Source organism: Rattus norvegicus, chromosome 3 (assembly GCF_021556685.1).
Source record: "Rattus norvegicus strain SHRSP/BbbUtx chromosome 3, alternate assembly SHRSP_T2T, whole genome shotgun sequence".
Lineage (NCBI taxonomy): Eukaryota > Metazoa > Chordata > Mammalia > Rodentia > Muridae > Rattus > Rattus norvegicus.
Genome location: NC_141536.1, coordinates 12,699,974 through 12,724,768, shown reverse-complemented (window position 1 = coordinate 12,724,768; position 24,795 = coordinate 12,699,974). Strand labels below are relative to the sequence as shown.

The following is a 24,795-nucleotide window of genomic DNA, read 5'->3' as shown; positions in this document are numbered from 1 at the left end:
ATAAGCAGAGTTCCAGACTGCAGCTCCATGCCTGCCTCTCCCAGTGGATCTCAATGACGACGCTATGGCCCAGTTTCTGCTTGTGAAGCTTTTATGTGTCTCCCACAGCCCCTGAACCCAGAGCATGGCATCCCCTCTCTACCTTCCTTTGCTCTTTGTTCTCAGTAGCAGCTAAACCATTTTCTAGGCTTCTGTGGGCTCCGTCCTGTAGAGACTGTGGGAGACACAGGGAAATAACCCCTGGTTCTGAAATCATGACTTTGGTGGTCCCCATAATGGTGGGGCACAAGCCTAGCCACCATCAGAAGAGAGTAGAATCCAGAGTGGGGGCTGCCAGGGCCTGAGAACGCTCCAAAGGTTCAGTCCCTGGGAGCCAAGAGCGCCAGTGTCTTCCTCATCCTCAGCTTCTTCCTCTCCTCTTCCATGGGCACCGGATGCATCTCAGCTGAGAGGATGAAGGTAGCACTAAAGACAGACAGAACCTTGGCCAGACAGAGTCCTCATGTTGTCCTACTGACCAAGCTCACAGGGAAGGACCTGGATGTAGCACAGAGATATGACATTCCTTAGGACACAGAGGAAGTCAGTGGCTGAAGGCTTTATACGGTCCTCCAGCCTCACACTCAGCCCCCTGGCCTCACTCCCAGCCCTTTGTCCACTGAGCATTGTGGAGAGGTAAACCGCAGGGTGTGGGGGGCTGGAGGGGTTGCTCCGTGGTTAGAGCACTTGCTGCTTTTGCAGAGGACCTGGCTTTGGTTCTCATTACCCATATGGCAGCTCACAACCACCTGGACCTCCCGTTCCAGGGGATCTGACGCTCTCTTCTGACCTCTGAAGGCACCAGGCATCCACATGGTGCACAGACACATGTGCAGTCACACACTCACAAGAAAGAAAGAAATCTTAAAAGACAGGAGTCTGTGTGTCATGATAGTCAAAACATGGTGTAGTGGCACCGGTATGCCAACGGAGGCCTCCCACCCACTGGGGAGGACATCTCTACGAACCATAGTTGTTGGAAGAGGAAAGTGGGGGAGAGAAAACATCCCAGGACTCTCAAGGCTGCCAGCAGTTGAGGAAGAAGGGCCCGTCTGGAACCCAAACTCCTAATATCTCCCTACCATGGGTCCTTGGAGCTAGAAGCACCCCATTATGGGAATGCCAGCCCTCCTGCATGGGGAGGGGCATGAGGAGGGGCAAGGGGGCGGTGACCAGGTATGGGGAGGGGCAAGGGGGTGGTGACCACTTCACAGTGAAGGAGACTCACATTCGGGAATATGGGCCACTTTCCTTTCTTTTTACAATTTCGATGTTAAAATTTTATAATCATAGCTGGGTGTGATGGTAAACACCTTTAATTCCAGCACTTGGGAGACAGAGGCAGGCAGATCTCTGAGTTCAAGGCCAGCTTGGTCTACATAGCGAGTTCCAGAGCAGCCATGGCTACACAGAGAAACCCTGTCTCAGAAAAACAAAAAACAAAAAAACAAAAACAAAACGCACACACACACACACACACACACACACACACACACACACACACACAAAACTACAATCACTAAAATATATTTGGAGGGGAGAGTACACGTCATACCTCAGACCCTGTGTAGAGGCCAGAGGACAATATGCAGGAATGGTTTCTCTCCTTCCACCATGTGTGTTCCAGAGACTGAATTCAGGCCCTTGGGCTTGGCAGCAAGCTCTTTTGTCCACTGAGCCATCTCATCCCCCCTTCAATTCCGTTTATTTTGGTAAAACACACATAACACAAAAGTTACTGTTGAGCCACACTGAGTCTGTAGTTCACGGTGTTTAATCCACACTTGACTTTTGTAAACCGAACCTCCTGCCTCCACATCCTGCCTGGGCAGGCCCAGAGAGGGCTGAGGGAGACAATCGCTTGGCTGAGCAGTGAGGAAAAGGAAACAGGAAGGGTCTGGAAGGAAGCCGTACTGGGGAAGAGCATGCAGGAAGTGGCTTCCCAGCGGCCTGCCTAGCCCCACCCAAGTCCTGACCAGCCTCGGCCTCCTCCAGGAAGAGCCGCCATGCCTCACCTCAACAACAGCCGGGGCTAGCCCCCACCCCACTCCAAGCAGGGATCATGAGAAACTTCCCCGGCCTCCAGTCTATTCAAAAGCCAGGTATAGCTTTTGAGTCCGAGGTCCTCACCCATAAAGTGGGGAGAAGGTGAGAGTTGGATTCACGAGCCATTCTGAGAAACGCGAAGCAGCTTCCGGTGTCAGTGGCTTCCGACGTCCGCGGCTTCCGGCGTCCGCGGCTGCTGGCGCCGTCGCTGCTGTCATTCTGGCATCATGTGTGCCTTGCCAAGGGACAGGCTTTTCCACCTATCCTTCATGCCCAGTGGTTCTTCCATCCCTAGATCAAGTCCTTGGGCTTCAGTACCAGTTCACAGGATTCCTGTGTGAACCGGGACCAGCTCATGGTGCGCTCCATGGCCTAACAGACAAGACACAGGACTGTGAAGGTTGAGAGACAGGCAAGACCTCCATGCTCTGTCAGACTAATAAATAACAACAACAACAACAACAACAACAACAACAACAACAACAATAATAATAGGTGCTGGGAAGGATGACCGAGGAAAGGGGCCAGGTGAAGGTCAGTCAAGGCTTCCTGGCTTCCTAGGGACATGAATGAAGGCAGACAACGATCCAGCGCGGAACCCCCAGGTGAAGGCCAGGAGGCAGCAAACACCCGGGAATATACAGGAAACAGGATATGATTTCAAATTCAGAAGGCAAAGGGAACAGGATAGGAGAGGGAAGGGTCTGGGGGAGCTGAATGGGTGGGGCAGATGAAGGTTTGTGTGTGTCCAAGCGCCGTTCAGCTCTCTTTGCAGGTAGAGGAGGCTGCATGTATACTTAGAGGGCTGGCCTATGGTCAGAGGAGACCCGAAGTGGGCTGGCACCATCGCAGGCATCGTGGGAACAGAAAGAACCTTGGGGTATGGGAGGGAGGGTTGAGAGGTGAGCTGGTTAGCAGAACAATGTGCCCAGCCTAACCCCCGGGGTGCACAGATGGCTTGTTTCACCACAGAGAACTCCAGAGGCAGAAGGAACCGAGACAGCTCACCAGTCATTGAGGTGGGGGGTTATTGGAGATCATCTGAGAAATTGAGGGGCTCTGAAATGGGAAAGCAGGTACCGGAAGAGCAAGTGCTCAAGCAAGGCAACTAAGATCAGGACCAAAGGTCGGGAAGGTAGTCCGTGGGTGGACTCTCTGCTTGGAAAAAGGCAAGGAAGCTGATCTTTACACACACACACACACACACACACACACACACACCAGAGAGAGAGAGAGAGAGAGAGAGAGAGAGAGAGAGAGAGAGAGAGAGAGAGCAGAACAAGCCCAGTGCTAAAACACACACACACACACACACAGGAGAGAGAAACAGACTGCAGAAAGAAAACCCAACACACACACACACACACACATACACACACACACACACACACACACATGAGAGACAGAGAAAGATACAGAGACAGAGACTGCAGAAAGAACACTGCTAACACACACACATATACATGCACAAGAGAGCCTGCAGAAGGAACCTAGTCTCTCTCTCTCTCTCTCTCTCTCTCTCTCTCTCTCTCTCTCTCACGCGCACGGGCGAACACACACACACACACACACACACACACACACACACACACACGAAAACTGCAGAACCCAATGTTGCTGCACACCTTGAATTCGCCCAGATTTGACCTCTGACCTATAGAACTCTGCCGTTGTTTTATGACACTAAATCTGGAGTGATTTGTTACGGTAGCTACTAACCACGAAGGGCTGCAAGAGGAGAAATGAGGATGTGGGAGGACACAAGTCCGTGCCCCACAGCGCTGGGGTCAGAGCCCAGGAGCGCCTCACCGGAGAGGATACCTGAGGGCAGTAAGAGCAGCAGAGGATGCATGGCCCGGAGAGGTCTTGGTGAGAGATTCCTCACGATTGCTTGGATTTCATTTTTTTCAAGCACTGAAAAAACCACGCTGAAAAAGCTTTCCTTAACTAGTCAGGCAAAACCAGCAGAATGTGAACCCCACAGGTTGAAGTCAAGGTGCGCTGAGATGCCCAGGGCCAGGAGGTGTAAGTAGGGAATCTGGGCTTTCAGAGTCATAAAAGATGTTTGCCTGTGGGTTTTTCCTGGAGGAGAGACAGTAGGTGGGGCTGGTTCTGATTGTTTCGCACCTCACTCTCCCATTAATTTTTTGTTTGTTTGTTTAATCCCCTCTTCGAGCTATAAAGAGGGAGCAAGTTGTCCAGCAGGCGGGAAGCGCGCGGCTCTCAGCCTCTCCACCTGGCTTCGCCTCTCCACCGGGCTTCGTCCCCCACCGCCTCCCCGTCTTTGTCTGGCTCCCGCGCTGCCGCGCACATGGTCCCCTGTCAAATTCCGGGCGGCTCCGTGGGACACGTGTCGGGAAGCCAGCAGCGCCGCAGGTCCCGTGTAACCATGGAAACGGAGGCCAATGGGAGGCCGCGGGGGCGGGGCCTATAGCGCCGGGGGTTGGACTGGGGCGTGGCCAGGAGGACTAATGAGCGGAAGATTTGGGTGTGGCTTGTGTGTCACTCAAAAGAAGACTAGACCTGTGGCAGTCCGCAGTGCGGAGGACGCCCACCAGGCCGAGTCCTGAACCACGTGGTTTTGATGACATCCTTCTTGGTACTAGGAATTGCTTTGCTTATAAACTCTTAAGATTCAAGAATTCTACATAACCAGGCTCCATGCCACCAGCCACCCTGAGCCACGGTCATGGAACCAGACAGACACCCCTCCCCACTCACCACCCACCCCCGTCCTTCAGCGTGGTGGTCTGTAAACCGGGTTGGTGTGAGGCACTAGAGGTGACCCACGTTCTTATAACCAAGGTCCCCCGCCACCCTCCAGGAAGTAGGTATTCATTCTGAAGCTGGAAACCCATCTTCTCAGGAGCGACAAGACCCTGGGACCCTGACTTCTAACTCCATGGCCCAAGAAGGAATCCAAAGCTGGGCTCAATGTGCCTGTCAACAAAGTGGGAAGAGGAGACTGGAAGCTGTCAGTCAATACAGTCTGTCCCCATTGCAACAGGCAGGCAGATGTACAGCTGAACATCTCTCAGGGCAGCGGGTGGAAGTCCCAGTGTCCAGATTTGAGAGCCTGGGTGGGTGTGGGTATCGCTGCCCATCAGCCGGGGATCCATGACAGCATCTTTGCCACTGGATCATAAATGGAACTGAGAATCTGAAACAAGGTGATATGGGTTCTTCTAAGGAAGCCAAGAATGTTGAGTGGCAGCAAAAGCAGAAGACAGACATAACATAGGAGGGACTTGGTGTCTGGTAAGCTAGATTCCCCGAGTCCAGCACAGGGCCAGGGACAAACATCCTCTAGGTGGGCGCTTCTCTTAGCCTGAATCACTTCTTCCATTCACTCATGCCTCCAGCAAAGCTTTCTGCAGGTCAGCTGTATGCTGGGAACGCTGCTAAACTGGGCTGCAGAGGGGGGCAAAGAGATTGCTGTCTGCAAGAAGCCACTCTCTGGCCAGGGAGACAGACATTAAAGAAATAAACAGGCAAACAAATCCATACCTCAAGCACCCCTGAATACCCTAGAAGGAAAGAACAGCAGCCCTAACACCCAGCAAGTAAGGAGGAGGCCAGGGTGGGGGAAGGGGACTCTCTTGGGAAGTGACATTGCAGATGCTCCTGCAAACAGAGCTTGAGACTTCTGTGGGGAGAACACTGTGTCTAGGCACCTTGGAGCCTGGAGTCAGACACTCAGGCACTGTGCATGATGGGGAGAGAAACCCCAAGGCCAGCAAGGGCATGAATCAGCAGGCAACAGCCAGCAACCTGGATCCCAGAAAATGGACCCCAGATCAGCCTTGGGAGAGCAAGACTGAAATGCTCCCCCATTTCCCTGTCATCCCCTGGCTGGGGCAGGTAACTGACCTGACCATCTTCCACCTTTTCCCTTGGAGAGACACAGACTGCCCTGGTGTCAGAAATGAGGTTCAGGAGTGGAGAGATGGCTCAGTCAGTAAAATGCTTGCCTTGCAAGCTGGAGGATGTGAATTCAATCTCCAGAACCTGTGCATTGGAAAGCCAGGCACAGTGATGCAGCTTTGCAATGCCAGCCCTGAGAAGACAGAGGCCGGAGCCATCCTGCCTAGCCGAATCAGCATGCTCAGGCCATGAGAGACCCTGCCTCAAAACCAAGGCAGGAAGCTTCTAAGGAACACCCTAGTGCGTCCTGAAATCCATGTGGACACCCACAGACAAACAGACAGACAGACAGACAGACAGACACACACACACAAACACAAACATTACTACAAATACACACCACATAAACACATAACGCCCAAACACATTGCACTCCCACACACCACACACATATACCACATATATATACAAACACTTACCACACAAACATTCCGCACATATACCACACACATACCACACTTACATACATACCACACACACATCACACACTACACACACACACAAATACCACACACCACACACACACCACATGCACATAGACACACATACCACACACACAACACAACACATACACATACCACACACACCACACACACCACACACATACTACATACACACCACACACACACAACACAGACCACACACATCACATATACCACACACACACCGCAAACACACATACCACACTACATGCACACACCCCACACACATACCACACGCACATAGACACTTACACATACCACACACACAACACACCACATACACATACCACATACACCCCACACACATACCACACGCACACATGTCATAGACCATACACACCACACATACCATACACACATACCACACACACATACCACACACACATACCACACACACACCGCAGCCCACACACATAACACACACACACACACACACACACACTTCAAGCATGAGCAAGAAACAAGAATGAGGAGCTGGGAGCCCAAGAAAGAGAACATCTTGGGGCCGGCCATGGAGGCAGGGAACTGGAGAACATGGCCCTGGAAGCATAGCTGGAGGGAGAAATGCAAACTGAAGAACTGGAGCTCTCAGACCAAGAGCACCCGTGACCATGAACTGTAACCAATAATTCCTGCCATCGACAAGCTGTTGTGCATGATCTCTTTAAAGTTCAGGGCAGCAACCAAGAACTCTCCATAGAAATCTCCAGCATTTTGTCTTTGTGTCCTGCAAACAGTATTAAGGGGAGTCTGAGTTATGCAACCTGGGTAGTCACTTCAGTTCGGAGCTTCTGCCCTGGACCACATACGTCCCCACCCCTCCTGCTCTCTGGTCCTCCCTCTGGATCGACTCTCAGCTCTTTAGAAGGTGCTGGCCAGGCTGAGAATGGACAGGCCAAGAGGAGAGCACTCAAGTAAGGTCAAACTCCTCAGATGTGATCCTGAGGAACTGGGCATGTATGACTGCGCTAAGCAATAGGAAACCATGGGAGGATTCTGAGGCAGAGCGTGAATGTGTGAGTGGCTGGAATATGGGGCTCTGTTTTGTGGGTGACCCTCATTCTGCACCCAGATCTGGCAGAGACCAGCAAGCTCTGCTTCTGGGCAACACTCTTCCTACTCCAGCCCCTGCTTCCTGATCCCTGGGAAGGCTCTTTCTTAAATGCCCAAGGAGGCTAGGATGGCTCAGTGGGTAAAGGTACTCGCCACCAAGCTTGTCCGAATTTGATTCTTAGGAACCACAGTTCGAAAGGAGAGAACCTGTTCTTGCTAGTTGTAATCTGACCTTCACGAATGTGTACTGACAAGTCGCTGCACACACAAAATAGATAAATTAATGTAATTTTTAAAAGGAGACCATGCCTGGTATGGCAATGTATGCCTTTAATCCAAGCACTCTGGAAGCAGGAGACAAGCCGATCTCTATAAATTTGCAAACAGTCTTCTCTGCATAGAGAGTTCCCAGAGCTCCATACTGAGATACTGTCTAAAAAAAAAAAAAAAAAAAAAAAGAGGCCAAAGGTGACTGACTGACTGAATGTCACAGGCACTCCCAGTCACTGTTTCTCACCTGTGTGCCAATCAGGGGCCTGCTAATAATGACCTCCACTGACCAGGGACCCATGCTCCTCACCTGCACTGTGGATTCCTGGCCCACCTCCACCAATCTTCCCGTAAAGGCCCTTGCTCCCTGAGGCAAGACCCAGAGCGCCCGGGAAACCTCCCAGCACCTCAGCTCTGGCTGTAATTCTGGTTTCCAGCAACACATAAAAATAGCTTCAAGGACATCCAGGGGACAGGAAGGGGGGAGACCTGGTCCCTTAGCTTCCAGGAGAATCAGGTAGCTAGTCTCCCTTCTCTCCCTCTCGTAGGCCCCTGGTATCTACATTTCCAGTTGAACCAGGCCTGCCTCCCTGCAGACCGTAAGCAGAGGCCCACTTAGTCAGGAGCCCACCTCCCCAGCTCAGGCAAAGGCCGGCAAATGCAGAAGTCCTGGGAGAGGCTTGGATCCTTCCCACTACCAGCTCCAGTGATATGGCTGCTGCAGAGCCCTGGTGTGAAGACTGGGGTCCAGAGCCAGCAGAGAGTCCTCCTGGGGACCAGGGAGGGGACTGTGAGCTGGAGTGGGGAGGCCTTTGCCCAAAGCAAGGGGCTTGCTGTGCTGTTTCCTTTCCCAGACAGTAGTGAGACCTGCATAGACCACAGACAGCCTTCCAGGCCCTGCAGTCTGAATGATGGGTGTGTGTGTGTGTGTGTGTGTGTGTGTGTGTGTGTGTGTGTGTGTAGGTAGACAGGGCCAGCCTTCAGCTGAAAAGGAAGAGAAGACAGACAGCAGGTACCCTAAGTGTATCTAGTGCTGGGAGCTTTCTCTCCTGGCCCCTCAGACCGTATGTCCTCATTGTATAGACAATTGCACATGATCCTCAGGGCTCACAGCTAACATGGGGACTTCAGAACGGGGTGGTTGGCACACAGTTTTAATCTTAACACTTGGAAGACAGAGGTGAATTTCTGTGAGTTCCAGGCCAACCTGGTCCAAGTCAACCAAAGACACACAGAGAAACCGTGTCTAAAACAACAAACAAACAACACAACACAACGACAACAAAGATCTGGGGAAAGGCACAGGCTAAGGGTAAAAGCTAAAAACTGGGATTCATTTTCTTCCATTCCTCCCTGGGCCTCAAAATAGACCTGCCTTCCTGATGAAACATTCCTCACGGCTCCACAGAAGCACTGTGCCCAGGCTGAGCCCAGGGTGGGGTCCTCAGGAGCTGACCTGAGCAGGACCTTGCTCTAGCCACTGCCAGGGCTAGCCACAAGTAGCTGACTGTGGTGGCCTCAGCCCCAGCCCATGGCTGAGGCCTAGCCCCAGCTTCCAAGAGTTCCATCGTATGCCTCCCCAGGCTGCTGAGTCTGCCTCCTAGGTATCTGGAGCCGGGCAGAAGGTGACCTGGGCCAGAGGTGGAGAGCTGAACATGGACTGTGACACTTCAGCCAATGCAGGGCCAGTGCAGTGTCCACTGTGGTCTTGAAAGGAAGAAAAAAGACTCCACCCCAGGACAGGATGCTGGGGTGACCTGAGAGCAGGCTCAACCCAGTGTGCTTGTGCGCACACACTCTCAAGCATGCGCCCTCCCCCTCCCTATACAGAGAGAGAGAGAGAGAGAGAGACAGAGACAGAGACAGAGACAGAGACAGAGCTGTCAACTGCTATGAGCATGGGAGAATACAGCTCAGAGTCCCTCACTGTACAACTGTATGCTCAGACATATTTAATTTTGAGGGGGTCCCCTACATGCCATTCTGAAGAATTCACTCAAGGTAGGATCAAAAACCATTCTGTGGCATGCTCCTGTTGTGTCCTGTTACTTTTCAAACTTCTGTGGTCACATTTTGGGCTTCTTCGATGGTGGGGAACAACCATGGCCAGGTTGTGTCACCTATTGCATGCAGTCACCCATCTGGTTCCTCCATCCTCAGGCTTCCTGAGTCAAGCCCTACTTTCACAGTAGCCACCTCGTTGACACAGTTCACACACCATATAGTTCAGCCTTTGGTGTGTGTGCATGTGTCGGTATGTAGGTGTACACACAGGTACATGTGTGTGGAGACCCAAAGCCAACCTCAGGTGTAGTTTTTCAGGTTCCATAATATTTATTTATTTGTAAGGGCGTGTATGTGTGTGCGTGTGCTGTGTGTGTGTGTATACGTGTGCTATGTATGTATGTGTGTGTGTGTGTTCACACATGTGTGCAGGTGCTCATGAAAGCCAGGAGAGGGCATCAGATCCCCAGAGCTTGAGTAAGGGAACCTGGGATTTCCTCTGATCCTCTGACAGAGGAGTAAGGTTTATAACCAGGCAGAACTTGCCATCTGCCTCCTGACTGAGCACACAGTGTGACTAGCTGCCCCATGCCTCTGCCACATCTGCCCCACCATGGTAGACTGAAACCATGAGCCAAAATAAGCTTTCTCCCCACCTTAAGCTGGGGCCTGTCAGTATTTGCTCACATCAAACATGATGGCTAGAGAACCATCTGGGGTGAGGGCGCCCAGACTCCCGTATCACTTCCTGTGCCCATTGTAGAGAATGGGCACCACCATCTTTTTACAGTCCCACCAGGAGACCAGGGCTCCTTTCTCCAGGTCTCACTCATGCCTGTAGATCTCCTCTGTGGGTCACCCAGTCACCCCGCAAGGTGTTATCCATTGTCCCATAGGGTCTCCATTGGCCCTTCCCTAGTGACTAAGGAGATGGGCAATTTAAATTTTTATTACGTTGTCTTTTTTTTTCTTTTTTCTTTTTTTCGGAGCTGGGGACCAAACCCAGGGCCTTGTGCTTACTAGGCAAGTGCTCTACCACTGAGCTAAATCCCCAACCCCTTATGTTTTCTTTAGAGGGGACACACTCATGCACATACACATGTGGCAGTCAGAGGACAGCCTGCAGGAGTTGGTTCTCTTCTTCCACTCTGTGGGTCCCAGAATGAGCTCAGGTCTTCGGGCTTAACCAACCTCCCCACTCGCCAGCCCCCTTCCAAGAGTTTACTAGTCTTATGTGTAATCCTACGACCCATTTCGCATGTTCAAAGTAACCCCATCATTTGGCAGAAATTTAGTCCAGGTCTAACGGGCACCTACACCATATTTTCCTAGCTCTGGAAAGCAAAAGGGGCGGCCTGATTAGGGGTCTGCACAGGAAGGAGATTCAAGGAAGTGTCACATTGGAACTTGGATGGGAGGGATGGCTGTGGTCATTCTAAAGGCTGTCGGGTCATAGCTCACTGTTGGGCCCCTTGCTAGTATAGGTTGATGGTTTTCTTTATTTTGTTCCCAAGAATTCACCACTAGTAGACAGCTTCTTACCACCCTGACAAGGAAAGGCATGGAAGGATTTTTTTGATGACCCAAAGAATTGGAGGGAAGAAAAAAAGTCAAATCTAGAGATTCATACATCTGTCAGCAATTAAAGGATAAAAATGGTAAAGACTTAGGTGGTGAGGGCTGGAGAGAGAACTCATTATGGTAAAGATTTGGGTAGGATCCTCTGGGTCCACACAAAACAGCTCCCTGGGACTCCATGGCCAGCCAGCCTATGTGGTGAATGAAGTTCAGGCCACTGAGAGACCTTGTCTCAAAATAATAAAAAAGACATACAATGCTTGAGGAATGAATGATATTTGAAGTTGTCCTCGTGTCTCCACACACCTGGAACACACATACACACACACACACACACACACACACACACACACACACACACAGAGGTGGGGGTTGACCCTTTGAAAGGTTTTTTAATATGGATTATTTTGTCAGACTTGAGAAACAACCTCACAAAAGCATTGAAGTCCCACTGATGTGGAAAAGCTTTCACCTCCTTCTGAAGCCCAGAACCTGTCTCACATCTGTGTCTGAAGTCTTGATCGGCCATCTTGTTCTACTCTGTTTACATAACGGAGTATATGCAAAAGTAGAGGTGTGTGTTACGTGGTTCATAAAGAAAGATGACAACTTCACCACTTGAGTCTGACTGTGAGGGTCAAGTGGGCAGCTGGAGGCTAGTTGTCCCTGCCACCCCAAAGCCATAGCAAGCTTGAAGGAAGAAGGAACATGAGGGCCCCCACTCCATGCTCAGGAAGGACATGGACAGAGAGCAAATGGGGAGGTTGAGTGCAGTGACTGGGTCAGTGTCTGTCACTCCCCTACCACAGGGTGGCATTCGGCTGGTCACCTCACCTCTCTGCTCTGAGCCAGAGATAGGACAGGGGTCACCTTCCAAGGCCAGGTAAGGACAACAGGACAATGGCTATGTGACATCTTTACTGTGGCATAGTGTCCACCTCTGTTCCCAACCCCATCTTATTGTGTAACCTTGGTTGGTCTGAAATTCTCTGTGTAGACCAGGCTATCCTTGAACTCAAAAGGCCTGCCTGCCTCTGTCTCATAAATGCTGGGATTAAAGTGTACACTGTCACGCCAGGCAGGCCAGCTTCTCTCTCTCTCTCTCTCTCTCTCTCTCTCTCTCTCTCTCTCTCTCTCGTACCCAGCGACAACTGAGACCCGATGTTTGTTCTGCATTTATTTACCTTGGTTTGCTGGAACGGGAGCCACCTCTGTCAAGGCCAGAGCCTTATCCCTGTGAAGATTCAGGAAAGGAGTCACACAGGTCACTCCAGCCTAAACGTCAACAAAGCAAAACAAAACAAAACAAAAACCATTATCAAGTCCATTTTACAGAGAGCTTGCAAGTTCATCCTATGTCCAACTTACACTTCTATGTTAAATTAATTCCTCAATGATTTGTTCTTGTCGGTGCTAATGAAATAGAATCAACATATTCTCACACACAGGCACACACAGGCACACATGCATGAACACACACACACATGCATGCCCACACATGCACACACACACACACACACACACAGAGGCACACAAGACATACATGGATGAACACACACACATATACGCATGCATACATGCATGTACACATACGCACACACACATGCATTCACACACATACACACAGGCACACACATTCGATCACACACACACACACACACACACACACACACACACACAGTGTCTTAGTTGGTTTCTGTTGCTGTGATAAACACCAGGGCCAAAGCAGCTTGGGGAGGAAAGGGTTTATTTCTTTATTTCTTTATCTCACCATAACCATCCTCATCATGGTCCATTATGAAGGGAGGTCAGGGCAGAACCTGGAGCAGGAGCTGATGCAGAGGCCATGGAGGGATGCTGCTAACTGTCCTGCTCTCCATGGCTCGCTCAGCCTGCTGTCTTAGAGCACATGGAACCGTCTGCCCAGGGTGGCACCAACCCCAGAGAGCTGGGCCCTCCCACGACCATCATTGATCAAAGAAATGCCATGTAGGCTGCCTTACGCGCAGACCAACGGGGGAGGGGTCGACACATCTTCTCAGTTCCGCCTTCCTAGATTATCCTAGTGTGTATCAGGTTGACCGAAACCTCACCAGGACAGCGTCCTAGGGCTCCAAGCACTACAGGCAAATGCCTAACACGGAGCTCTATCCCTAACCCCCCCTTTCAATTTTTAAAATTATTTTTAAAAAATATGTGTATGTGTGTGGACTTGTGCAAGTGAATGCAGTGTCTGGGATTCCAGGCCTCGGTTGTCCCAGGACTGCAGTTACAGGTGGCTGAGAGCCACTCAGCATGGCGCTGAGAACTGAATCCAGGTCCTTTAGGAGAGCAGGAATCTCTTACCTGCTGAGCCATCTCACCAGCCCCTTGCATTTTGAACTACATTTAGTTAAAAACAAAATCAAAACCCCGGGGGAAGGGACATGCGTGCCAGGTGTGTGTGCGGAAATCAGAGGGCAGCCAGAGAGTTGGTCCCTTCCTTCTACCCCGAGGACCCCGGGATCCTACTCTACAGGACGACAAGGCCAGGAGTGACTTGTTGGATCCTCGGAGTCTATGTCAGATCCAGATGCCAAACGGCCTGCTCTGGACAGCCTCGGCCACTGATGGGTCCCTGAGCGGCCCTGGAGCTATCTACTACCTACTAACCTGTGGCTGGTCTGAGACCCTGAAAGCTTCTAGGTGTGCAGTTAAGTCATTTCCTCATCCTTGGGGGTCACATGGTAGAAGTTAATACCTCGTTGCTGTGAACTCCCGTAAGCAGTGGATCGCAGAGAAAACTGTCTGAATTCTGCCCAACTGAGGAGCCAAGACCTCCTCCACCAGGGTTCCAGAACCCTGAGAGGCCTGCCCTGGTTCCTGCTGCCTGTTTCTCCCCTGCAGAGCCCTCTACCAAGACGGTGGCTGGTTGTTTCATGCTCCCCTTCCACTGAGGGCCGGGGGTGGGGGTTGGGGTGTGGGTGTGGAGGTGTGGTGTGGTGTCCGGGAACCTTAGACAGGGGCTGGAGACAGCCTGTTTCAGGGCTTCCAGATACTTGTTAAACCATCAGTCAGTGTATTGCCGAATGGTGCGAAGCACAACCGAAATCTGGTTCCCGGGTCCTTCAGGTGGGTGGGGCCTAGAGGGAGAAGCTGCCCTTTTCGTGCCTCTACTTTGTGGCAGGGGCTGGTACTGTTGATCTTAGGCACCACCGCATGGAGAGACCGTTCACACAGTTTTAGGAACAAACAGTTCAGCCTCCAAACACTGTTCCAGCAGCGGCTGAGAGGCACCCAGTGCAGCCACGGCCTCCCCCATCCCTGCTTTTTGGAAGATGTTCGGCATAGAGAGGCAGAAAACACAAAGACAGGAAGAGAGAAAGGAGGTTTTCAAATGCTCCGGATGGGATGAAAATACAGGACAGAGGGCTCAACCTCAAACAGGTCTGTCCTGTCTAAGGTGTGACATCTAAACACAGCTTGGGAGAGTACAGCCGACCCCACATGGGGTTCTGTAATTAAATGTGGACTCACAAAAATCTTGTCCACAGTGAACGGTTCTGCATGCAGAATAACCAAAGTGAGCTCAAACTCAACAGGTCATGAATTCGAGGCGAGGCGTTGGCCTCGTGGGGCATTGCGTGACTGCACTGCGGCCTGGTTCTGGACACGCAGCTGGCACACGGTGCCTTCCTCGTGCCTGGTCTCACTACAGTGTTCCAGTGTCACCACTGGAAGCAACTCAGCCCAGTTTCAAGCCATTCTGAAGCTATCACAGTTTTTACTATCACAGTGTTGACTGTTCTTATAGAAACGGGTTAATTACAGAAAACAAAAATGTATAATATTTTTTTCTCCCATCATTTCTCAGCATGCATCAGTATACCTGTGTGTTGTGCTGTGTTAGAACGCGTGCTTTAAAAACAAAACAAAACACCGAGCTGCTGACAACTTGCATTTTTTTTAAAAAATGGCTAAATGAATTTTGACTGGAGAGTAGGACTTTCCAGCAGTTTCTGAAACGGCTCTAAGCACACCTCTGCCATTTTGTACTGCGTTCCACCCTGCTCTGCAGTGTTCTTAGCACTGATAAATATAAAATTGAAATGCTAATCAATGGGGAGAGATGGTTCAGCACCTAAGAGCATGTACTGGTCTTGGGGTGGGGGTGGGGGTAGGGCAGGCTCAGTTCCCAGCATGCACATGGTGGTGTTTAGATGGGAATGTTCCCCATGGGTTCAGATGTTTGAATACTTGGTTTCTAGTGGGTGGTACTATTTGGGATGTCTAGGAGGTGTGGCCTTGTTGGAGGACATATGTCGGTGTGGCCCGGCTTTGAGGTTTCTAATACTTGGAACATTCACAGTTCACTTCTTCTGTTTCCTTCCTGTCGTTCGAGATGTAAGCTCCCAGATGTTCCTGCTGTCACAGCTGCATCATGATGGGCTTTCATCCTTTGGAACCATGAGCCCAAATAAATAAACCCTTCCTTCTGTAAGTCGACTTGACCGTGTTCTCTCAACACTGCAACCGACTGAGTGTGGCGGTGCACTCAGGAGGCCGAGGCAGGGTTCTGGGAGTTCAAGGCCAGCCTGGCCTATAGAACGAATACCAGGACAGCTGGGGCAAGATCAAGAAATCCTGTCTTAAAGAGAGAGGGGTCAGGGAGAAGGAGTGGGGCAGGAAGGGAGGGTAGTCTGGTTAACTCATACAGAAGGACACCTCACAACAGTCTTTAACCCCAGTCCCGGGGGAATTTGGTGCCCTCTTCTGGCCACCACAAGAACCTGCACTCACAGGTGCAGACACCCATCCCCACACATACACACATATAATTTAAAAAAGAATAAAAACAAACTTTTTTTTAAAAAAAAATCTTGATTGACTCTGGAAAACGTTGAAGGTGCTTTCTGTCCTGCAGCGTTAGTCAGGGAACATTTAACTCTTGGTGTTGAACAAGCTGGAACTGCCTTCCCATCAGTATGCAAATTTGCATCATCTTTAATAACCAGGAAGCTTGTATGGATGCAGAAGCACTGGCTGGGGTTTGGTTATTCCTGCTGTTTGGTTGGTTGTTGGTTTTTTTTTTTTTTCAAGACAGGGTCTCTCTGTGTAGCCCTGGCTGTCCTGGAACTCACTCTGTAGACCAGGCTATCCTCAAACTCAGAGAGATCCACCTGCCTCTGCCTCCCGAGTGCTGGAGTTAAAGGTGTTCACCACCACCACCAAGCCAAAGCACTGTTTTAAGTTAATTTCCTTATAAATGTATCAGTTAATGTTTTGTTTAAATACCAATATTATATACTTAAATGCCCAGAGTTGGAAAAGTTCCCCCAGGTGAAGAGGGCTCTTGAGTAGATATAGCTAGGAAGAAAAGTCTGGTTTGAATTAGAGCTAAATGATAGGAAAGAGCTGGCCATTCAGAGTGCATCCAGACAGGAGACCTGTGTGCCTGAGTGCAGGAGGCAGGGGCCGGAGAGGCAGTGAGGCCAGGTTACGGGAGGCTTACATGGGGTACCAGTGTTTGGAGTCCACCAGTTGGAGGTGGTAAACACGCAGCCAGGATGGCAGCCTTGGGCACAGAGATATGGAGAGAGTCAACAGTCTACGGTGTAAATGTGAGTGGAGGAAGAAGGGAAATATGGATGGTCTCACATGTGCACTGTCCAGACTCAAATGTCTGCACTCCAAACTTCTTACTTCCATAGACTGGAATGTTTCTGGAGTTTCAGGGTACGTCTGACCCCAACATGCAGGATAGCCTGCAGGCCAGCAGACTAACCCTCCCCACTCTTGAAGTACAGACAGAAGTGGCTGAACAATGTTGGTCACTGTTCCTCTCTGGTCCATCATGTATTCTGCAACTGAGTTAGGCACGTGGACACACACGAGTCATTTGCTATAATTTAAAGCACTTTACAGTGGGCCAAAGTAAAGTCTGCAGACTCCACACAAGAACGCCTTTGCCAGGGCTGGGGATTTAGCTCAGTGGTAGAGCGCTTACCTAGGAAGCGCAAGGCCCTGGGTTCGGTCCCCAGCTCCGAAAAAAAGAACCAAAAAAAAAAAAAAAAGAACGCCTTTGCCCTCCCAGGGCTGAATTTCACTAATGGACTGCCTTGGGGCTTCAGGACCCTTCCAGCATCCAGTGTGTGTGTGTGTGTGTGTGTGTGTGTGTGTGTGTGTGTGTGTGTGTGTGTGTGTGTGTACGTGCACGTGTGTTGGGTCAGCAAGTCCTGCTCTTGATAAAGAGATGGTGCCCACACGTGCTAGACCCAAACTCTCATGGAAATCTTAATTGACGAGTAAAGCCCTAATAACTCCGCTTCAGGCCTAACTGGGCACTGAGTCTGTGGAATGACGCTGAGTGCCCTTCGTTGTGGTGGTTTTAAATGGCAGAGCCGATTTAAGACTTGTCACTGACTTTGTCCCATGGAAGAAGCAGCGGGTCTTGGTTAGAAACACAAAGAAATAGGAGGTTCTAGAAGCTTAGTATCCTGGTACTGCTCTGGGAATTACAAACTCCTACCTTGAAGGCTCCCATCCCCGAAGCGGGTACACAGAAAGGGAGTAAATATCACTACGGACATGTAAGGGTCCGGGGTCTTTTCCTACCTTCAGCATATTGTGACAAACAAGTGTGGGGGGGTGCCTGTACCTCATCTCTGACCAGCCCAAGTAGAGCCTCCTCTCTGACATCCTCTTCCTTCCTCTGGGAAGCTGACTAGATTCCCAAAACCAGCGGAGAAACTAAGACAGGTCCTGACTCCTCAACACAGAAGGATTGCAACATCGAGTGGTCAGTCGGTATAAGAGATTACTGCGCATGAGCAGACAATGCGCATGAGCAGACAGAAAGACAGGTGAGGCTGTTTCCAGTGCCCCCCTAAATCCCTTCGAGAGAAAAAGATCCCCAGAGAAGAGCCCCTGAAACCCACTGAAGCTGGGCGCTGGGGCATGCGAGTGGCTAATGCTGTGTCAACCCTGGCCCCTAAATCACAGCCAGATTCATGAAAGCTGAACATTTCCACTTGGCTGACCCAGAGACACCTTGGCCTGAGCTGGAGTTCTTGGTGCCCGGCCCTCCAGCACCCCATTAGGCTGGCCTCTCCTACGTCTACATGGGTGTCCTTTCGTCCCCAGTGGGACCAGCAGAAACTCAACTTCTCCCTGCTATCTGCCCCAGAGGCAAGCTCTAGCGAGGCTCTGTCTAATCAACTAACACACTCCCCTTGAGTCTTCCCTAGTCTCTGTGTCTATTGTGCCCTCTTGGCCCCAGCCTCACCTCGGTGTAGCCCTTACCAGTTTCCCTCTACTCTCTGCAGGCTTCTCCTCTCCTTCGCTAGCCTCCGCTTCCTCCAGAAGATACCCTTGTTGTTCTGGGGCTCTACACTCTCCGGTGCCTCCCCTGACATTTGTGATGAAGACTTCTTCCAGAGAGGCTTCCTGGAGGAGGTGGTCGCCAACTGGAGGCAAACAGACCTTAGCCAGGCTGCTTGTCTCAGCACCTGCTTACACTCAAGGGCAGGATGGCTGGGTGTGAAGGAGCAGAGTCAAGCTTGTAGAGAAGCATCCAGGCCAGACCTGTCAGGACCTATGACACTGAGAAGATGGGTCACCATAGACTCACAAAGATGGGGAGCAGCCAGACTTCCTATTCAGCCACTGTGGGGTTCTTGTGGCAATGCTGACCAACCTTCGATCTAAAGAGAGCTTTAAAAGTTGAAATATTGAGCGTGGTAGTGCTGGTGCACACTTCTAATCCCAGCATTGGGAGGCAGAGGCAGGAGGATCTCTGTGAAATCGAGGCCAGCCTGGTCTACAGAGTTCCAGGACAGCCAGGGCTACACAGAGAAACCCTGTCACTGACCAAAAAAAAAAAAAAAAAAAAAAAAAAGTCAAATGCCTGTAATCTCTGCACTCATGAGGGTGAGGCAGGAGGATTGCAAATTCAAGGCCAGCCTGAGGTATGTTGGGAGATCTAGCTCAGAACGAGGTGGGGAGTGGGAGGGGGGACATGGGGAACAGCTCCGTCAGTTAAAGTTCTTCCTCTGCAAGCATGGGGGCCTGAGTCAAACCCCACAACCCACGGCTCTTGTTTTGTTTTATAAGAAGAGCCAGGACTGGGAAGTAGAGTAATCAGACAGGTCCCTGGGCTCGCTGGCTAGCATGATCCACAGGCCCCCGGTTCCGGGGAGAGACCTCTCTCAGAAACTAAGGGGATGCCTGAGGAGTAACGCCCGAAGTTACCCTCTAACCTCCACACATACATTCATCCACAAAAGCATGCCTATATATACACAGAAGGGAAGAAAAAGCTAGAAAGATCGAAAACATATATAGAGATACAAAAACAAAACAAAACAAAAACAAAACGGGCTTACAGGAATGAGAAAACTGAGCGGGGACTGCACTCCTTTAATCCCAGCACTCAGGAGGCAGAGGCAGGTGGATCTCTGTGAGTTCAAGGCCACCCTGGTCTACAGAGTGAGACCGTGTCTCAAAACACAAACCACCACCACTACCAACAACCATGTCTCCCACGGGCTCAGGTGTTTGAACTCGTGGTGTGTAGTTGGTGGTGTGGCCTTCCTGGAGGAGGAGAGATGAGAGTCTAGAGTCTCACCATACTTCCAGTTCGCTCTCTGGATAAAGATATGACCTCCAGCTTCTGCCCCTACAGCCTTCCTCACCCTCACAGACCGCCCTCTGGAACTGTGAGCTAGAATAATCCCTTTCATCTAGAAGCTCCTTTTGGTCATGGTGTTGTATCACAGCCATGGAAAAGTAACTAGTGGGCCCACTGAGCCATCTTGTCACGCCCTTTCAAAACATCGATTTGTGTGTGTATGAAAGTGTGTGTGTGTGTGTGTGAGAGAGAGAGACAGAGAATGTGTGTGTGTGTGAGAGAGAGAGAGAGAATGTGTGTGTGAGTGTGTATGAGTGTGAGGATGTGTGTATTGTGTGAGTGTGTGAGTATGTGATTATGTGTGTGAGTGTATATATGTGTGCATGTGTGTGAGTGTGAGGATGTGTATTGTGTGAGTATGTATGCATGTATGTGTGTGTGGTATTGTGCGTATGTATGTGAGTGTGTGTGAGAATGTGTGTGTGAGTGTGTAAGTGTGTGAGTGTATGTGTGTTGCTGTAAAATTATTTTTAAAATATGCTTTTATTCTGCACTAGGTTCGACACTGCAGTGCCCCACGATATCTGGTAGACATCTTCATCTCAGTCAGCAAAGCTTCTCATCCACTTTGCTCCATCCCATATCACACTGCCAATGGCTACTCTCTGAGCCTGGCAACAATCTCTTTACCCATCTAGTTCCCAAGGCAGGTTACTGCCATTGCCACACATACACATGTCTCCATCCACCACATACTCTCTTGAATTCAATTAAATTGCCACATGAAAGAACACACCACACAATAACCTCTGATAAAATATAATTGCCCACCTAGACATACAAAGCCCTGTACACATCCATCCCTTAAGAATATTCATAACAGCTCTTCAGCCCCAGCCAGTGCGCTGTGGTCGCCATCATGCTCGCCACTGCCCTCCGTCGCTGTACTGCAGCCGCGGCCGCCCGAGGCCTTCTGCACCCTGTCTCGGCTCCCAGCCCCGCTGCCGCCGTCTGTTCCGTTCGCTGCTATTCTCATGAGTCACATGAGACAGATGAGGAGTTTGATGCTCGCTGGGTGACATACTCCAACAAGCCAGACATTGATGCCTGGGAGTTGCGTAAAGGGATGGATACACTTGTTGGCTATGATCTGGTTCCTGAGCCCAAAATCATTGATGCTGCTTTGCGGGCATGTAGACGGTTAAATGATTTTGCTAGTGCTGTTCTCATCTTGGAGGTTGTTAAGGACAAAGCAGGACCTCATAAGGAAATCTACCCCTATGTCATCCAGGAACTTAGACCAACTTTAAATGAATTGGGAATCTCCACTCCAGAGGAACTGGGCCTTGACAAAGTGTAAACTCCCTTCGATGGGCTTCCCAAGGACTTAACTGCTATTGCTACTTGATTGAAACAGTTGCCTGGAAATGTTTTATTTGAACAAATTTTCCTTTGAGTATCAAACCATGTAACTTGGACTTTAATAAAGGGAAATGAGTTTGACCCCCCAAAAAAAAGAATATTCATAACAACCTGTAAACGTGCAGAGAGGAAGCTTAACATCCGCCTCCATGTTCTTCTGGCTGCCTCTCCCTCTCACTCCAGTCTCTTCCCCTCTCTAAAACTTTTCTCCCGCCCATTCTTCCTTCTTGTCCAATCACAGGTCTCGTTCTATCTTGTACCTGCTTTCACCTGCGTAATGACATCATCCTACATATGTGTATGAGTGTGAAAATGTGTATGTCAGTGTATGGGTATGAGAGTATGTATGTGTATGAGTGTGTGAGTATGTGTGTGTAAGTGTATGTGTGAATGTGTATGTGTGTATATGTGTGCATGAGTGTATTATGCATATGAGCATGTGTGTGAGCGTGAGTGTATGGGTGTGAGAGTGTATGTATGTATGTGTGTGAGTATGTATATGTGTGCATGTGTAAGTGAATGTGTGAGTGTGTATGTGTGTATGTGTGTGTGTGAGTGTGTATGTGTGTATATGTGTGTGAGTATGTATGTGTGTGTCTGTGAATGTATTGTGAGTGTATGTGTGTGTATATGTGTATGTGGTGGTGAGTGTATTAGTGTACGTGTGTACCATGCCATGCACATAGAGGTCAGAGGTCCACTGGCTTGTGGGAGTTGGCTCCCTCTTTCACTGTGTGGGTCCCAGGGATTGAACTTCTGTCATCAGGCTCCCTGACAAGCCTCCCCTATTTTTTGTTTTGTTTTTGAGGCAGGATGTCACTCCATAATGATGTCAACCTCAGCTGGCCTTGAGCACACAACAATCTTCCTAGCACAGCCTTCCCAGTGTGGGGACAGCAGGTGTGAGCTACTGCACCTGGCTAAAGTCTTTCAAATGAATAAATAAATAAATAAATGTGAACACAAAGCAACAAGAAACAGCCAGGTGTGGTGGCTTTTGAGAGGCTTTGGCAGAAGGATGGTGAGTTCAAGGCCAGCCTGAGCTACATAACAGGTTCCCGCCTCAGAGTGTGTATATATTCGGTTTTTAAAAAAATTGCTATAAAAGGCAACATAACACGTTCATAAAAGAACAGAACAGAGGTGTCCTGGAGAGATGCTCAGTAGTTGAGAGCACTGGCTGCTCTTGCAGAGGACCCAGAATCAATTCCTGGAACCACACGGTGCCTCCCAATCCCTGGGAACTCCAGTTCTAGGGGATCTGACCTCTCTTCTGATCTCCACAGGGACCAGGCACACACACGCAGTGAACAGACAGGCAGACACGTAAGCCAAACCATTCATACATAAAAGTAAATAAGGACGTAAACTTAAAAGATAAATAAGAACAGAAGAGACGGGCGGCTGTAACAGTGATTGACAGCTACAGTGGCGAGACGCAGAGGCCAAGGATGAAGCTCGGTGGTAGAACGGCAGCCTAGCACACGCCAGCCTAGCACACACAGTAGTTGCATTTGCTTCCCAGCAATACAACAATCAACACGTAAATAAACCAATACCCTGAGAGTTTATTTCTGACCCATTGGTGAGGGAGCCGAACACATCTGGATTTTGGTGTCTAGTCATTAAACCACAGAGCCACGAGCTTGCAATATCAGTTCTTTGTAGATTGTTCACCGGCCTGTGTTCCATCTGCCTTCAAGAACCCCATGTCCAGAGCCACACGACATGGCACTTAAGAACTCAGGGACCTCCTCCTCCTCCTGGGAGTTAAGAGCCCCCAGGGCTCCTGCAGGCTTTGAAATTAGAAAACCAAAGCTTTGAGGACCACATGGGGAAGCTCCTTTCTGTGGCACTGTGGGTGATTCTCCCTGTGACTCACATCCTCCTCCTCCTTCTCCTCCTCCTCCTGCTTCTCCTCCTCCCTCCCTCCCTTCCTCCCTCCTTCCCTCGCTCCCTCCCCTGTCTCTCTGAGTAATAAGTGATTAAAACAAGGAATGAAAGGACAAACTCGGGATGGTCAGAGAATGGATTCGATTCAGCCAAAGAAAGAATTAGGTTAAAAGAAGATGGGTGAAAAGGAAATATCCAGGTCCAGTGATAGGGCTCATACAATAAAGGTGCTTGCCACCAAGCTTGGACGTCTGAGCTCCATCCATGAAACCCACGTGGTGAAAGAGAAGTGACTCCCAGTTGTCCTCTGACTTCCACACGTACACGAGGCGTGTGAAGATGCCTTAAGTGTTTATGAGCTGACGAGGTGGCTCAGCAGTTAAGGGCACTGGCTGCTCTGTCAGGAGACTCAGTTTAGGTTCCCAGCACCCACATGGCAGTTCACAACCATCTGTCACTCCAGCTCTAAGTGATCTGACACCCTCTTCTGATCTCTGAGAGCGCCAGGCGAATGCATGGTAGACACTTATTCGTACATTCAGATAAAACACTCAAACACATAAAATAAACCTCTAAAATAAAAATTTAAAACAAAATACCCAAAATGCATGTCAGAGAAGCATACCATGGACAGATTGCATATAAAAAACAGATTAGAAAAGATGGGGTTTAACTGAACCTCAGAAAGAGGAGAAGTAGACAGAAACAACATTTAAGAGATGATTCTTGGGGTTGGGGGATTTAGCTCAATGGTAGAGCGCTTGCCTAGCAAGCGTAAAGCCCTGGGTCCCCAGCTCTGAAAAAAAGAAAAGAAAAGAGAGAGGGGGGGGACTCTTGCCGGGGAGTAGTGGTGCAGGCTTCTCATCCCAGCACTCGGGAGGCAGAGGCAGGCAGATCTCTATGAGTTCAAGGCCAGCCTGGTCCACACAGAAAATCCCAGGTTAGCCAGAGGTACTGCTAAGACTCTGTTAAAAGGAAAGGTACAGGCTGTGCACTCCCGATCTGAAAGAATCCGCAATCTAGATTGACCTAGTATCTGAAACTCTCTGAGTGCTGGTGGGTGGGAATCCCAAACCTGACCTCCTCTGATGGATCATAGCCAACATTTAGATGCTCTTGCTGGGTGTTGTGGTAGGAGCCTTTAATGCCAGCACTTGGGAGGCAGAGGCAGGCAGATCTCTGTGAGGTCAAGGGCAGCCTGGTCCACAGTGCTAGTTTCAGGGTAGCCAGGGCTACACAGAGAAACCCTGTTTCGGGGAGAGAGGGAGAGGGAGAGAGGGAGAGGGAGAGAGGGAGAGAGGGAGAGAGGGAGAGAGGGAGAGGGAGAGGGAGAGGGAGAGGGAGAGGGAGAGGGAGAGGGAGAGGGAGAGGGAGAGGGAGAGGGAATTCTGTGGGTTGTGGGGTATGGTTCACGGATAGAGCCCTTGCCTAACAAGTATGAGATCCCGGACTCTATCCCCCACATCACACAGACAG

At 50.1% G+C, this 24,795-nt stretch overlaps 1 long non-coding RNA gene and 1 pseudogene across 2 annotated transcripts; one reads left to right on the top strand and one right to left on the bottom strand.

The window, feature by feature from the left end:
* Window positions 1-1,797: 1,797 nt before the first annotated feature.
* LOC102550392 (uncharacterized) lies at window positions 1,798-8,242 on the bottom strand. Its single transcript, XR_015684228.1, has 2 exons — window positions 8,125-8,242; window positions 1,798-2,457 (listed from the first exon to the last, which is right to left on the bottom strand). It is a non-coding gene; the product is annotated as an uncharacterized LOC102550392 (long non-coding RNA).
* Window positions 8,243-20,886: 12,644 nt separating this feature from the next.
* On the top strand, window positions 20,887-21,510 carry LOC100361008 (Cytochrome c oxidase subunit 5A, mitochondrial-like; annotated as a pseudogene). Its single transcript, XR_015684227.1, has one exon. The product of XR_015684227.1 is annotated as a Cytochrome c oxidase subunit 5A, mitochondrial-like (transcript).
* Window positions 21,511-24,795: the final 3,285 nt, after the last annotated feature.